At 41.4% G+C, this 12,522-nt stretch overlaps 1 pseudogene; it reads right to left on the bottom strand.

Annotated features, from left to right (window-relative positions):
* The window catches only part of LOC120556542, a 44,531-nt pseudogene that overhangs the window by 7,149 nt on the left and 24,860 nt on the right, over nt 1–12,522 (bottom strand).

The raw sequence follows: 12,522 nt of genomic DNA, 5'->3' as shown, positions 1-12,522 counted from the left end.
GGTCTTAATTTAAAGATTTCATTCACAAGCTTGAGCCAAGGTACACGGTTCCCAGACGCGCAACAATCACTGACAGAGTTGTGAAAAAAACATTGCCCTGACCACAGATGGCTGGACATCACTTGCCGCAGAGGCATGTGACAGTTTATAGATAATGGCTGGGAATTAAAAGATATAATTCTCAAAATGGCTGAAGCACAGAAAAGCCACACCGCCGAGAACGTTGCTGAGTGCATCTCCAACGTACTCCAAGAGTACATCGTGAGTCAGTGCTTTCCATCACCACTGACAATCCAATACCTGATGTGATATGATTGTTATTATTGTTCTGTGGCCTGGCTCAGGTTAAAGTCTTTGTAAAACATGTAAAAAAACAGAGAATAAATGCCACTGAACTTTATTTCATTACCTAGTTTGACAAACAGTCATAGCCATCACTATTTACTGTTTAAACCCAAACATAATCCATTGAGTGTCTTGGGGACCTATTCACTGTTTTACCCCAAACATAACCCATCCAGTGTCTTGGGGACCTATTCACTGTTTTAAACCAAACTGTAATATTTACGCACAAGCTCACTTTAACCATGAAATATTCATATCCCATTCATCAACGTCATCAAGTCATTAGCAATATGAAAGTCATGCACGCAAGTTCAGGTATCGGAATTATCGTTTCACGAAGGAAAATACATGGTTTTGGATGTTTATTTATGTATTAGCTCTGCTGTGGAGTGCTTACTCACCTGACAAGGATAATTAAGACCGTCACCAGGATGCACGCTGGCAGCAGCATGTACGGGAAAGTGACTGCAGAGATGATCAAACTGGAGATGGCCATCAGAGAGAACATGAGCTGGTTGTTGAGATAAAAAGGCACTGCAGAGTCCACCTCGTTCTGACATGTGGAGAAACAGTTGAGGATGCGGCCGGTTGGAGTTGTGTCAAAGAAGCTCATCTGTTTCGTTAAGATCTGAGGGAAATACCGACCAATCAGCTGAGTTCACTTATAAATCACAGCTACCAGAGCAAAAACATGAAGAAAAATGTTTAAAGGGGTGATGGAATGCAAAACCGATTTTACCTTAGTTCGAATCTCAACAAAGCTGGAAGTTGACGTCAACATCCCAAATCCTTCTCATTTGGCTCAACCTTCTATCTTTGTAACACCCCAAAATTTACATACCAGGTCACTAACTGATCTGAGGTCAGTTAGTCTTCTAAATCTAGGTTGTGCAGATCTCTGCTATTCCATTACAAAATTCACTTCTGAGACTTTTTTATGCGAGAAATCAACTATGTAAAGCTCAAATATGGGCCGTTTTATGAAAATGTATGGCTAATTGCAAATTTGATAAGACGTGTCAGAATTTACGAGCTCCACAATCTGCCGAGACAGGCGGCAGCAGCTGCTGGCCAGGTTTGCTGCCTTCCCTGTCGGCCTCTCCCCCTTCACAGACCCGTTGAGCTGGAGCTGTGTCAGGATCTCCCACACGAGCTGCGCAGTGTACTTTAGAAAAGAAGAAAGTTTCGAGGTTTTGCAAGGATATTGAAAAAGAACCACAGTCGTAAATGCAGTGTTCCAGACTGTACAACGGAAAAACCTACTGGCCGAGAGAAAAGGGTTTATAACGAGTATATCGGACGAGAGGGAGTTGTGGATCTAACGCAGCGCTGCAGAGGACAGGCTTGCAGGGGTTCACTCTCCTCTCCCCACGCTTACTAGCTACGAGGTGAGTTGGGATTCTCTGGTGGAGGTTTTTTTTATATCACAAGAGTAACGTTACAACTACACTAGTTATAATGAAAGTGTTGAAACTTTTTTATTTTGTCTTGGCTGTTTTAGCCGCTGCGGCTCGCGCCTGGGCATGTCTGGGCATGTAACAGACAGTGAGTCTGTGTTTGTGTGTGTGCGCTGTGCAGCGGTGTGTGTGTGTGTGTGTGTGTGTGTGTGTGTGTGTGTGTGTGTGTGTGTCTGTGTTTGTGTGTGCACGATTCTACTTTTAGAGACTCTAGGAACCACAAGTAGCTCTTAGTTATTTATTCGGGATAGTGCACATTAATGAACAATCTAACATTTCTGTACAGACTGTAAATGAGCCAGGTTATAGCATAAATGCGTATTTTCACCTGTAGTCCAGAGGCAGGAAGACAACAACATACAAGATAATGCAACACAAAAGAATATAACAATATACAATATCAAACAAGAAACACATTAGCACACATTCAGGCAGATTACATTACATCAATAAAACTAGTCAAAATGATGACATAACTGGGAACTTTTAAGAAGTTGTTTAAGGTGCTTTTTAAATGTGCAGTAAGTTGGACATTATCTGATGTTTGTTGGGATGCTGTTCCAAAAATGACCTCCTGTGATAGACAGTTTGTCCAAAGGTAGTTTTTCTATGCGGGATCTCTATATCTCCTCTAAATGAAGCTCTGGTACAATAACCTCTGTCAGACCTTGGTTTAATGTATGTAGAAAGTGAAGGTGGGGCAAGTCCATGAAAAACTTTATAAATTAAACAACTATTTTTAAAATTAATAAAATTTTATAGAGCATATTGTATTTTCCCAAAATATTACACTGATGGAATGACAGAGGTTTTTGATCAAGTATTTTTATAGATTTTTTGATTAACATTTCTATGGGTTTTAAAATTGTATTTCCAGGGAGTGACCAGGTTGTGATGCAGTAATATATATGTGAAAATATCATTGAATGTAGGAACATTTTAGCAGAAGTAATTGTCATTGATGGTCTGATTTTATAAAGTTTTGTAAATTGAATTTGATTCTGTTCGCTGTTGATGTGTTTTTTAAATGAAAGTGTTGGGTCCAGTGTGACACTGAGGTACTTGAACTCCTTTACAATGTCAAGTTCCATTCCCACCAGGAACACATTGGACCATTCCAGTTTTATGTCTTTTTTTTGTGAAAATCATAGCAACAGTTTTCTTTTTGTTAAATAATAGGCAGGATTTAAGCAGCCAATGCAGTATATTCTCCCAACCCGGTCTCACTCAAAAGCGTACAAATAACACGGGTTTACAAACGTGCAATGTGTACGCCAAAGTCAAATTGTACCTACAGTAGATACGTGGAGCGCTCCAATTACAGTAAGGGGGACCGGTGCGTTTTATATGCACACGGCTCGCGTCGCCACGTTGTGTGTTATTGCGAGAACAGCGTCACACAAAAAACAAAAAGAAAAAATGGTTGGATTTAGGAAAAGAATGCAGGGAAAGGCTTTAATAACACAAAAAAGTCACAAAAACACGCCAATAAACGGTTGGGTTTAGGGAAGAAACACTGGGGAAGGCTTAACAAAAAAAAACATAACAAAGTCACAAAAACACGGCACATAACCACCAAAACACGCTAATACACGGCTTCACAAAAATGCTGAAAAAGGCTGAAAATCACCACACGCAGGACACAAACCACAATCTCCCACATGAAAGTCCTGTGTTTTACCCATCCGCCACTCCACGTATCTACTGTACGCACAATCTTACTTTGGCGTACACATTGCACATATTTTCAAAGTACAAACCCGTGTTATTTGTACGCTTTTGAGTGAGAGTGGGCTGATTCTCCAGTGCTGATGTAAGGATGGATGATGCTTCCTGTGTGCTTTTAGCAGGTGTAAAAATAACCGCATCATCAGCATACATTTGAAAATGGACTTTTTGACGAATGTTTGGAAAATCATTTATATATACAAAGAACAGTACTGGTCCCAAAATAGAGCCTTGTGGGACCCCTGCTGAACATTCAAGGTAAGAAGACTTAGTGCCACCAACACTCACAGATTGTCTTCTGTTGGACAAGTAAGATTGAAACCAAACTAGCGCATTCTCCGCAAAGTTGAAGTCAGTTTAGACAGAAGGGCTCGATGATCTACTGTATCGAACGCCTTCTTTAAATCCCAAAAGAGTGCACCAACACAGGGGGTTTTATCAAGCAAGGATTTCACTGTTTCTATGAAGACACAGTTTGCCGTTTCTGTGGAGTGGTGCTGGCGAAACCCAAATTGCATGGGATGCAGGAGAGGATGGCTGTGGCTGAGGTGTTTATTCAGCAGCTTGGCGATCCACTTTTCTGCAACCTTAGCTACAACAGGGAGGATGCTGATGGGGCGATAATTTGAAATGTTTGTTTTGTCTCCTGATTTAAAAATTGGTGAGACTATAGCCACCTTCCATCCTGATGGAACAACTGCCATTTTAATTGATAGATTTATCAGATGTGTTATCGGGCATACCAGCATGTCTTTGTGTATTTTTAAAAATGTGCTTCAAGGCCATACGCATCTTTGGCCTTTGAGGGTTTCATAAACTTAATAATGTTAGCCACTTCCAGATCAGTTATTTGCTCTAACCTGAAAAACGGCAGTCCAGGATTAATAGGCTTACAAGCTATCTCTGAGGGACTAGACATTTGTGTTATTTCATTGACAGAATTAATAAAGAAATTATTGAATTCTGTTGCCAATTCTTTTGGATTATTTATCAGCTCGTTGTTAACTTTTATTTCCAATTTATCATTGTCCATTTTATTTTGCTTTCCAATTAGTTTATTAATATTTTGCCATATTAGTTTGCCATTTCCATTTGCACTTGTAATAACATCCAAGAAAAAAATTGCCTTGGCTTTACGTAAGGTTTGAGTTGTTTTATTTCTCATGGAAGTTAATCTTTGCCTATCAATGGTAAGACCAGATTTTAAAAACACTTTGAGTAAGATGTCTCTTTCTTTCATATGTATTTTGCAGTGATTATTCAGCCAGGGTAGATGATTTCCCCTTTTTTTTACCATAACATTTGTAATTTTAGCGTTAAGTATCTGAGAATTGGTTTCAATATCATTATCAGACAACAATTCAGGCCAATTTACTTCATTTAGAATAATATCAAGATTTTGATGTAGATGTTTTGGAATGAAATTGTAATGGTTATTAAATGTAGATGAATTAAATTGCTTTTTACTTAATTTTCAGGAAACAAATACAATATTATGATCAGAAAGCCCTGTAATGAGATTGTATGTTTTACCAATCCTTTCAGCATGGTTTGTGAATAACAAATCTATTAGAGTTTCCGAGCGGTTTGTTATTTTAGTTGGTGTTTTTATCATTTGTGTTAAATTAAAAAAGTCAGTAATTTGTTTAAGAGTTGTTCGTTCCCTCTTTACATTCCAGTTAATATTAAAATCACCCATTAAAATAATTTCCTTGGTTTTATCACAGTGATTAAGAAGAAGTTTAAGTTGTTCATAAAAATCATTTTTTGCAGTGGGCTTTCTATATGTACACACTATAACAAAAGACATTGTTGCAGAAAGTGATATGTCAACACCTACACATTCCAACACAATTTCACTTGGCCCTATTTTAACGATATGAAACGCAAGTATGAAACGCAAAACGCAAGTAGCTTTGTGGGCGGATCTCAGGCGCTGTTGCTATTATACTGGCGGGATAAATGGGTTGGTCTGAAGTAGCTAGGTGTGGTTTGGGCGTAACGTGAAAATAACCAATCAGAGCGTCATCTCACATTCCCTTTAAGAGCAGGGGCGCTTGTTCCATGGTGGATTGCTATTATAACGGCGGATTTGCCTGGCGCACGCCATCGGGAGCTGTCCGAGATGCGACAAAGTAATAAATGCCCGTCTTGGCAGGGTGGCGATGTTGCTGCGGCCTCTCGTGCGCATCTCCTCAAGTAAGTAAGTAAGTAAGTAATTTATTTGATATAGCACCTTTCACAGACAGGTCACAAAGTGCTTCACACAAAAGACATTTGATTAAAAAACATTAAAATCCAAAACAAAAAAATAAACAAGCAACAAGAAATGCAGTTTGAGTGAGGATTAAAAGAATAAAAGTCTGGAGAGGATTGCTGCAGCCATGGAGCGTGGGCCTCCAAACACACCACCTGCAGCTGTTGTGCCCCTTCCTCCTCCCCCCACTCCATCTCCGTCCACCCGCTCCATCAGGAGCACATCGCGCATTACTCCCGGACCAGATTCCGCCATAGTTCAACATCACGTCTCCTTAAGTCCTCTAATATTTCCTCATTTATGTCATCAACACATCCAGGATTCATGAAAGTGTTGTGTAAAACACAACAAGCCACAAAGAATGCTGCGACTTTTTGAGGACTGTACTGTAAAGTGCCTCCTGACCTATCCAAACACCTGAAGCGCATTTTCAGTAATATTTTCCTTTGTTATTATGTATGGTTTTCAAAAATGTGAACTGCTGCGTCCGTGTAGATGAGAGAAGTGTATGCGCGTTGTGCACACGCTACATTATGGCCAAGCATGCGCCCCTAAAATAGCATCTGAATAACGCGCTACTGACTTTAGACCAGGTTTTTCCTGGTCAGTGGCGGAATTGTTTTCTGAAACTGCAAAATAGGACCAGGGAACGTTTGCACTGGAACACGCCTCCTCTTTTTGCTGAACCGCCCCCGGGAGCGCAAATACATTCCCTAATTTACCGATGTGCGTCTGTGGAGGGAAAAGTCCGCTATGCGTCGGGTGCAAAATAGGAATGATACATGCGTCGGTGTACAAAGGCAATTGCGCTGGGTGCAAGATAGGGCCCTTAGAGTGTGTCTAACATACATTATTACTCCCCCACCCCTCCCATTATTTCTGTCCCTTCTAAATACATTATATCCAGGCATATTTACAACAGCCTCAGGGGATGAATGGGTTAACCACGTCTCTGAAAGTCCTAAAAAGTCAATATTCGAACTGCACAGTAGATGTTCCAGTTGTTCACATTTTGGTTTCATACTGCGTATATTTCAGTGTCTGCCAAATATTCCCTTTACTTTTGACAACGGACTGAACTACCCTTGCCTGATTTAATGTGCGAAATATTTTGTTGGTTCTGTGCCGTTTGAAGACTGGATTCCTATGTTTTATTCGAAGAGTCTGTTGATTAAAATTGCAAAAGTAAGAAACAGTTGTTTGTGTTAGCAGAGTCACACGCTCACCGGCAGGGCTGCCTCTTCGGTGAGTGCGCCGCCACCGGGATGATCCCCGCCGAGTCCACGGAGAGTCCCAACCCAACAAAGCCAGCAATGCGCTCCACATACGGCAAAACAGCCCCTCCAAGGCCAGCCACGTCCCCGCACGCCACACCCCCAGCCAATGACACGCCCGTGCCGAACCAGGGAGAAGTTTTTGGCAGTTTTGGTTCTCTTGCAGACAACAATGCTTGACAGACACAATTAATAGTGTCACAATATACTAAATTATTATCCAACTTTGTAAAAGGCATTCAGATGGCTGCATTAGATAGTCCGAAGGTTTTAGAAGAGAGCGCACAGCTCCTGCCAAACTGTGCATGGCCCCAGCCGCCATCTTCCCCAGCTAGTTTCCTTTGCTTCATCATCTTCTTTTTGAGAGGAGCAACTGAGTCTAAAGTTGTCTGTAAGCAGGCCGTAGCAGCGTCTACAAAATTATCAATTTGGGAGGGACTAAAGTTAACATAAGAGTCCTCTGTCATATTAAGGCATGACATTGAGTTAAATGCTGTTGGAATATCGGGTAGTAAGAGTTCAAAAGTTATTAAGAAATGGTCTGATAATAAAGGATTCTGCAGAAATTCTATTAAATCTTCAATTTCGATGCCATATGCCAGCACAAGGTCGAGGGTGTGGTTAAAACAGTGAGTGGCCTTATGCACACTCTGACTGAAACCAATTGAATCTAGTAGTGAGTTGAAAGCAGTACTAAGGCTGTCGTTGACAACGTCCACATGGATATTAAAATCACCTACAATAAGTACTTTGTCTGATTTTAGGACTACATATGATAAAAACTCAGTGAATTCAGATAAAAGAATATGGACCTAGAGCTCAGTAAACAACAACAAATATAATTGGCTGTACTGATTTCCATGTTGGATGTTGAAGATTAAGAACAAGGCTTTCAAACAAGTTATAATTTAGTTTAGGTTCAGGATTAATTAACAGGCATGAATCAAAGATGGCTGCAACTCCCCCTCCTCGGGCCAGAGCCTTGAGGAATTTGAGTATTAATATGACTTGGAGGAGTGGCTTCATTTAGACTAACATATTCTTCATGGCCCAACCATGTTTCAGTAAGACAGAAGAAATCAATTTGATTATCTGATATCAAATCGTTTACTAATACTGCTTTCGAAGACAGAGATCTAATATTTAATAGTCCACATTTATTTTTCCTTTTCTGTTCTATCATTGCAGTGGTAGTTTTGATTCCAATTAGGTTGTTAAGGCTATCTCCTCTTTTGTTTACCTTTGATTTAACCGTTCTGAGTTGGGGGACAGACACCGTGCTTATTAGACTATGAGTGGGCGACTGCTCCAACAGAAGCACAGAGGAGCGCGTAGCACTGCACCTCTGATTACTAATATCAAACTTGGGTTGTCATGGTTTTAGATCGATAATAGACTCGGTCAGAATTTTTTATATGAGAGCGGCTCCGTCCAGAGTGGGATGAATGCTTTCCCCAGAACATCCCCCAGTTATCTATGTAGCTCACATTATTAGCTGGGCACCACCCCGACAACCAGCGGTGGAAGGATGACATGCGGCTGTACATGTCATCGCTGATCAGGTTTGGCAGGGGTCCAGAGAAAACTACTGAGTCCGATATTGTCTTTGCATATGCACAAAGTAACTTAACATTAATTTAAGTGATCTCCGATTTGCGTAATTGGGTATCATTACCACCTACGTGAAGTATGATCTTACTGTATTTACAGTTATTTTTATTTTTAGCCAACAGCTTTAGATGGGATTCTATATCGCCTGCTCTGGCCCCAGGGACGCACAAGACTGCAGCCGCTGGAGCCGCCAACTTCACGTCCTGCAATATAGAGCTCCCAATAACCAGAGTTGGCTTCTCAGGTGGTGAATCACTGAGTGGGGAGAAACTGTTAGAAAGGCGAAGATTTTGGATGGTTAGCCATAGGCTCCAGTTTAGAGCGACCGCCGTCATATGTTCTCCCCGGTTTAGAGCTACGTTTCCTTCGGACAGTCACCCAGTTCGGACAGCTGCTCGGGATCTGCCGGGGGACTGCTAACAGAAGCTACAGTATGTTGGCTCGCACCAGCTACGGAGCGCTGGCTAGCTACGGAAGCATACGATCTTGAATCCATGGTGCGGAGCCATGCCTCAAACTAACTAAGCCTTGCATCCAGAGCAACGAATATACTAGGAGGTAGAGGAATAGCTAAACATCTGACACACCAAGCAAGGCAGAGCAGGAGAGGGAGAGGAATTAGCCATTGCTAATGGCTAAGCTAAAGCAGCTAACAGCGTTTTAACAATTGTGAGATTAGCGAGGCAGTCGCTGTAAGAAAAGAGAAGATGACAGATAACATATATCAGAGATTTGTGTTGGTCTTACGTTGCTGAGCAGCTTGTTGTGCAGCGTGGTGGCAGCGTTAAGCGTGACTCTGACAAAGCAGAAACATTTGATGAAGCAGACGATCAGCAGACTGCCCAACATCGCAGCACATACTAGGTGGTAGAAGTGCAGGTCGGGGTTCAGAGAGACGTTGTCTCGCTCTGAAGATGTCACGTTGGCAGTCTGGGAAACAACACAACAACCTGAGTCCAGCTGTTAAACATCTGGCAAACTTCTGCTGCTGAGAGCCACAACATTTCCAACTGCAGCTGAATCTGTCACTGAACAATATCTTCACTCATAACCCCAAAAACCTTACAAAATATCCTCAAAAAAGCAAGAACATGTTACAAAGGCGCCAAAGCGTCAAAAGAAGGGTCTAAATGTCAAAAGCCTAAAAAAAGTATCAAATAAGTGTCAAAAGTACATACTTTAAAGTACTAAAGTTTTAGAAATGTAAATTGCAGCGAAGGTGACATCTTTTACGGCCGTTAGCATGTAACTACTATAGATAGCAGTGGACACTAATAGAGTATAGCAGCACTGAATTGGGGAGGATTTAACCCCACTGGCAGCTTGCTTGGCTGCCAGAGGGGTTCTGTCCTCATTGCCAGCCTCCAGAGAACCTACACCGTCATCAACCTACGCCAACCTGCCTGGCCACCGGACGGGCTCGGCTTTCGCCGCCGGCCGCTTGAGCATCTTCGACTTCCTGTTCAACCGCCAGAGGGGTTCTGCCCTTGTCGCCGGCTGACAGAGGGATTCCACCTTTGTCGCTGCCCGCAGCCCTGGGGTTCCCGAGTCCATTTGTCCTCAGTTCCCCAGTCCCTGAGCTCCTCTGTCATCTGCTCTCGAGCCCTGCAGTCGCCTGTTCCGGCGTACCTATTATGGTCCCTCCGCCCTCCCTGGGTTGACTTTTGCTCCGTGTGTTTTGGACATCTGGGATCCGTCCCTTGTGATAGTCTGATGTCTTTCACCTGTTTCCCAGCCCTTGTGTTACCTGTCTCTTGTTACCTCGTTACCCTGTGTATTTAGTATTTGCGTTGCCCTTGTCTTATGTCAGATCATTGTATTGTTGTCGGTTTGGATTGCTTGTGTTGTGAGTCTACCCTGTATATTCTTTTTATTTTAAAAAGTTAAGTGTAAAAAACCTGCAGTTTTTATGGCTACAGTGTTTTATTTTGCTGCGTTGTGAAGCACTTTGTAACGTGATTTTTGCAGTGTGTGTCTCACCCCGGCTCCCTGCTGCAGCCAGTAGCTGAGGCCCCAGTAGCCTAACGTCCCGTTAGCTGTTAGCACCATAAAGCTGAGGAGAGTGAAGAAGCTCACACAGAGTCCTGCAGGAGACAATGGGACAGGGTAACATATGAATCAAGGTTTATTATAGTCAGAGGTGGGTAGTAACGAGTTACATTTACTCCGTTACATTTACTCCGTTACATTTACTCCGTTACATTTACTCCGTTACATTTACTTGAGTAAGTTTTTGAAGAAAATATACTTCCAGGAGTAGTTTTAAATCACTATACTTTTTACTTTTACTTGAGTAGATTTGTGAAGAAGAAACTGTACTCTTACTCCGCTACATTAGGCTACAACGAGCTCGTTACTTTTCTTTTTACCTCTTTGGTATTCTACGCGTCATTGTTTTTATCCCCCCCCGCGTTCGCCTCATTTTAATGTTTTATTTTGACAGAGAGAGAGACTTCCGCTAAAGGCTCTACCACGTGGCTGTGTTTCAGCAATCAAACGTAGTTGTGCAGTCTCGTAAAGAGGCGATGTTTGCACAACATGACCAATAATAGCCACATATTTTACATAAGAAGAGCAAACTATAATTCTACATAAATATGAAGAACACAGACACGGTTTTACAGACAAAACGCAATACAGTCGCTGCTTCCTAAAACAGGAGGACAGCTGGCAAAAAAATAATAGGCGACGCTGTAGAAGCGTAGGCTAGCCTATACATCACAACGCTTATCAATATCACTTCCCCATCAGTCAGGCACAACATCTGACCATAATTACACTTGTGCTTTCCATAAGCTGCCGTTGCTTTAGCCTATTATTTCAGTTGCAACCCTGGTAATGGAAGCATTCATGAGAGCAAATAAAAAATATAAAAAACATAATTCAAACCGCTGTGAGCATTGGCGACACACAGCTCAAGAAGCGGACAAATAGCCGATATGTAATTCCCTCCCATTAAAATCTATATATTTCATAAATATACCCATCAGGGAATGTTAACGGGGTTGTCGGTCTCTAAATGTTTTTTGTATGAGCGCACCCCTCTCTCTCTCTCTCTCTCTCTCTCTCTGCGCACCGAGCTCCGCCTGATCTTCTAAGAACGGTGATCGCCGTTATCAATCGAGTATTGATTGGTCAGTGGGCGGTGCTTTTTGATCTCTGATCTCCAACATAACCTGCTCCCGACCAGGTTAGGCGTCCAGCATGAGTTACTACGGCGATTGAAGCCGGTAACAAGTGATCCACCTTTGTGATACAGAAAACCAAATCTTGCTTCATAGTACAGGCCTCTGGCCTCATAATGAAAGCATGTTTACTTTAGTAAAAGTGCCAAACAGCAGCTCCATTACCTTGTTCTAGTTCTGCCTGCAGAGCCTGGTAAAAGAAAGTATAAAGGTTTGGAAATTTGTGTTACTTGTGCTTATTTATTTTTTATGTATTATTATTTTATTGATTTTATTTTTTAAGTATTTGAATTTACCTGGATTATTTTAATTTAAGCTATTTTGTAATTAATTAATTCATTTAAATTTATTTTATTGATTGGATGAACTAGGCTATAATTTGCCTAAAGATGATTATTTTGTATTTTTGTCTGTCTGATTGAAGTTTGTGTTAAAAAAAATAACCAGACGTTACTCAACAGTTACTCAGTACTTGAGTAGTTTTTTCACCAAGTACTTTTTTACTCTTACTCAAGTAATTATTTGGATGACTACTTTTTACTTTTACTTGAGTCATATTATTCTGAAGTAACAGTACTTTTACTTGAGTACAATTTTTGGCTACTCTACCCACCTCTGATTATAGTAGTAGTATTATTGTAGTTTGAGGTGTGTGTGTGTGTGTG

Source organism: Perca fluviatilis, chromosome 3 (assembly GCF_010015445.1).
Source record: "Perca fluviatilis chromosome 3, GENO_Pfluv_1.0, whole genome shotgun sequence".
Taxonomy (NCBI): domain Eukaryota; kingdom Metazoa; phylum Chordata; class Actinopteri; order Perciformes; family Percidae; genus Perca; species Perca fluviatilis.
Note: the sequence above shows the minus strand (reverse complement) of the source record. Positions and strands in the feature narration are given on the sequence as shown.